We start from the raw sequence: 4,976 nt of genomic DNA, 5'->3' as shown, positions 1-4,976 counted from the left end.
GGGTATGCCTTATGATTAACGAGACGTGGTGTGATCATAACAACATACAGGAACTCAAGTCATTCTGTTCACCTGACTTAGAATTCCTCACACCAAATGTCGACCGCATTATCTACCAAGGGAATTCTCTTCGATTATAATCACAGCCGTATATATTCCCCCCCAAGCAGACACATCGATGGCCCTGAACGAACTTTATCTGACTCTATGTAAACTGGAAACCACACACCCTGAGGCTGCATTCATCGTAGCTGGGGATTTTAACAAGGCTAATCTGAAAACAAAACTCCCTAAATTCTATCAGCATATCGATTGTGCTACCAGGGCTGGCAAAACCCTGGATCATTGTTATTCTAACTTCCGCAACGCATATAAGGCCCTCCCCCGACTTCCTTTCAGAAAAGCTGACCACGACTCCATTTTGTTGCTTCCAGCCTACAAACAGAAACTAAAACAAGAAGCTCCAGTGCTCAGGTCTGTTCAACGCTGGTCCGACTAATCTGACTCCACACTTCAAGACTGCTTCGATCACGTGGATTGGGATATGTTCCGCATTGCGTCCAACAACAACATTGACGAATACACTGATTCGGTGAGCGAGTTCATTAGAAAGTGCATCGGCAACATAATACCCACAGCAACGATTAAAACATTCTCAAACCAGAAACCGTGGGTGGTGGCAGCATTTGCGTGAAACTGAAAGCGCGAACCACTGCTTTTAACCAGGGCAAGTTGACCAGAAACATGACCGAATACAAACAGTGTAGCTATTCCCTCCGCAAGGCAATCAAACAAGCTAAGTGCCAGTATAGAGACAAAGTAGAGTTGCAATTCAACAGCTCAGACACAAGAGGTATGTGGCAGGGTCTACAGTAAATCACAGATTACAAAAAGAAAACCAGCCCCGTCGCGGACCAGGATCTTTTGCTCCCAGACAGACTAAATAACTTTTTTGCTCGCTTTGAGGACAATACAGTGCCACTGACACGGCCCGCTACCAAAACCTGCGGACTCATCTTCACTGCAGCCGAGGTGAGTAAAACATTTAAACGTGTTAACCCTTGCAAGGCTGCAGGCCCAGACAGCATTCCCAGCCGCGTCCTCAGAGCATGCGCAGACCAGCTGGCCGGTGTGTTTACGGACATATTCAATCAATCCTTATCCCAGTCTGCTGTTCCCACATGATTCAAGAGGGCCACCATTGTTCCTGTTCCCAAGAAAGCTAAGGTAACAGAGCTAAACGACTACCGCCCCGTAGCACTCACTTCCGTAATCATGAATTGCTTTGAGAAACTAGTCAAGGACCATATCACCTCCACCCTACCTGACACCCTAGACACACTCCAATTTGCTTACTGACCCAATAGGTCCACAGACGACGCAATCGCAACCACACTGCACACTGCCCTAACCCATCTGGACAAGAGGAATACCCATGTGAGAATGCTGTTCATCGACTACAGCTCAGCATTTAACACCATAGTACCCTCCAAACTCGTCATCAAGCTCGAGACCCTGGGTCTCGACCCCGCCCTGTGCAACTGGGTACTGGACTTCCTGACGGGCCGCCCCCAGGTGGTGAGGGTAGGTAACAACATCTCCACCCCGCTGATCCTCAACACTGGGGCCCCACAAGGGTGCGTTCTGAGCCCTCTCCTGTACTCCCTGTTCACCCACGACTGCGGGGCCATGCACGCCTCCAACTCAATCATCAAGTTTGCGGACGGCACTACAGTGGTAGGCTTGATTACCAACGACGACGAGATGGCCTACAGGGAGGAGGTGAGGGCCCTCGGAGTGTGGTGTCAGGAAAATAACCTCACACTCAACGTCAACAAAACAAAGGAGATGATTGGGAACTTCAGGAAACAGCAGAGGGATCACCCCCCTATCCACATCGACGGGACAGTAGTGGAGAGGGCAGTAAGTTTTAAGTTCCTTGGTGTACACATCACGGACAAACTGAATTGGTCCACCCACACAGACAGCGTTGTGAAGAAGGTGCAGCAGCACCTCTTCAACCTCAGGAGGCTGAAGAAATTCGGCTTGTCACCAAAAGCACTCACAAACTTCTACAGATGCACAATCGAGAGCATCCTGCCGGGCTGTATCACCGCCTGGTACGACAACTGCTCCGCCCACAAATGTAAGGCTCTCCAGAGGGTAGTGAGGTCTGCACAACGCATCACCGGGGGCAAACTACCTGCCCTCCAGGACACCTACACCACCCGATGTCACAGGAAGGCCATAAAGATCATCAAGGACAACAACCACCCGAGCCACTGCCTGTTCACCCCGCTATCATCCAGAAGGCGCGGTCGGTACAGGTGCATCAAAGCAGGGACCGAGAGACTGAAAAACAGCTTCTATCTCAAGGCCATCAGACTGTTAAACAGCCACCACTAACATTTAGTGGCCGCTGCCAACATACTGACTCAACTCCAGCCACTTTAATAATGGGAATTGATGGAAATGTATGTAAAAATGTATCACTAGCCACTTTAAACAATGCCACTTAATATAATGTTTACATACCCTACATTACTCATCTCATATGTATATGTATATACTGTACTCTATATCATCTACTGTATCTTGCCATCTTTATGTAATACATGTATCACTAGCCACTTTGAACTATGCCACTTTATGTTTATATACCCTACATTACTCATCTCATATGTATATACTGTACTCTATACCATCTACTGCATCTTGCTTATGCCGTTCTGTACCATCACTCTTGCATATATCTTTATGTACATATTCTTTATCCCTTTACACTTGTGTGTATAAGGTAGTAGTTGTGGAATTGTTAGGTTAGATTACTCGTTGGTTATTACTGCAATGTCGGAACTAGAAGCACAAGCATTTCGCTACACTCACATTAACATCTGCCCACCATGTGTATGTGACAAATAAAATTGGATTTGATTTGATTCAGGTATTGAAGAATAGCTTTACCAAGGGCAACCTCAACAGTGGGATTTGAACCGACACCTCCTCAAACTTAATCAAGCACTGTAGACCACTCGGCCTGACAACACATTTGTTAAATGTCTCGATGGGATCAACACATGGCCCTGCCATTGCCATTAACTTTCATTGATTTCAATCAAGTGTTTACATACAGCAACTACAGTTTGAGGGGGCAACTGCCACATGTAGGGTAAAGGATGAGGTGGCCGAGTGGTTAAGGCGATGGACTGCTAATCCATTGTGCTATGCATGCATGGGTTTGAATCCCATCCTCATCGTTCACATAAATAAGCTATGTCTTTTTATGGCACTGGAAGATTTTGACTCTCTCAAACACTGGTAAGATGGCCGACTGCCACCGCGAGAGCACAGGACTTGGTATCTGAGTGGTGAAGGCGATGAACTACATGTGTGGATTGGAACACAAACATCTTCGCAAAACAGATGTTATTGCTTCTCTTGCATGGCCCCACATGAATATAGAATCCCTGCACAATCCTAGAGCGACTGATAAGATTCAGGTATTGAAGAATAGCTTTACCAAGGGCAACCTCAACGGTGGGATTTGAACCGACACCTCCCCACACTTAATCAAGCACTGTAGACCACTCGGCCTGACAACACATTTGTTAAATGTCTCGATGGGATCGACACATGGCCCTGCCATTGCTATGCCTAACTTTCATTGATTTCAATCAAGGGTCTACATACAGCAACTACAGTTTGTGGGGTCAACTGCCACATCTATGGTAAAGGATGAGGTGGCTGAGTGGTTAAGGCGATGGACTGCTAATCCATTGTGCTTTGCACGCATGGGTTTGAATCCCATCCTCATCGTTCACCTTAATACTCCTTGTTTTTTAATGGCACTGGAAGATTTTCACTTTCGCAAACACTGGTAAGATGGCCGACTGCCACCGCGAGAGCACAGGACTTGGTATCTGAGTGGTGAAGGCAATGAACTACATCTGTGGATTGGAACACAAACATCTTCGCAAGACAGATGTTAATTCTTCTCTTGCATGGCCCAACATGAATATAGAATCCCTGCACAATCTTAGAGCGACTGATAAGATTCAGGGATTGAAGAATAGCTTTACCAAGGGCAACCTAAATGGTGGGATTTGAACACCTCCACACACTTAATCAAGCACTGTAGACCACTCGGCCTGACAACACACATTTGTTAAGGTATGAATACACTTGAAAGCATCAATACCAGTCCTGTTGGTCTTTGCGACAGATATATGGCAAAATTATACTGGTGGGGTTTTTCGCCATACCGTCAGTGCTGCAACAATGGATAAAAAAAAGTAAATTTCTTGGAATGGAGTTCGTACATCATATGTACTACATTCTTAAACAGGTTTTACCTGCAATATGAATCGTATTAGAAGATAACATGCTGTTTGTAAATGGATTGAATTTGCTTTCATTTGATTATAGTCTGGATTAAAGCGTTTCATCCTCAGTGCGGTGCTCACTACTTGTTAGAGCTCCAATACCTTAACATAATTTCCCACAGCCTGTATACATCCATTCCCATATTTTCCCCATCTCCTGAATGAGATCAAAAAGATTATTTCATGCATTCAATAACAAATACTGTGATAAACCTGGGTTGTGGTTACATATCACAACAGCATCAAGTATCATTGAATATACGTGTGAAATGCATATCATTTGATCTTCCACATCTCTGTAAGAGCCACTATCTCCTCGTCTGGAGAAGGTTCTGTGGAACTCTGCAGACCTGCAGGATCTAGAACTGGAGCTATTGCAACTGTTCTGCTTAAAGCAAACAGGTTCATAAGATTGGCTGATAGTCCAGAAAGGTGTCTCAAATGGAATCAGAGTATACTATTCAGACTTTGGACTGCTCAACCCCTGTCCACATACAGTAACAAGCACTGTGTTTGTAGCCAGGGCTATACAGTTTGTTTTGGTGTATGGCGTGGCATTGCTTTAACTAGTTGCTTGTAGCAGGCAAGAGCCAA

General features: G+C 45.4%; 2 non-coding genes across 2 annotated transcripts; both read left to right on the top strand.

The window, feature by feature from the left end:
* Positions 1 to 3,175: 3,175 nt before the first annotated feature.
* Positions 3,176 to 3,257, top strand: trnas-gcu (transfer RNA serine (anticodon GCU)). Its single transcript has one exon. It is a non-coding gene; the product is annotated as a tRNA-Ser (tRNA).
* A 477-nt stretch (positions 3,258 to 3,734) lies between these two features.
* Positions 3,735 to 3,816, top strand: trnas-gcu (transfer RNA serine (anticodon GCU)). Its single transcript has one exon. It is a non-coding gene; the product is annotated as a tRNA-Ser (tRNA).
* Positions 3,817 to 4,976: the final 1,160 nt, after the last annotated feature.

The sequence above is a fragment of the Salvelinus fontinalis genome, chromosome 35, assembly GCF_029448725.1.
Source record: "Salvelinus fontinalis isolate EN_2023a chromosome 35, ASM2944872v1, whole genome shotgun sequence".
Taxonomy (NCBI): Eukaryota; Metazoa; Chordata; class Actinopteri; order Salmoniformes; family Salmonidae; genus Salvelinus; species Salvelinus fontinalis.
This window is presented reverse-complemented; position numbering and strand designations above follow the sequence as displayed.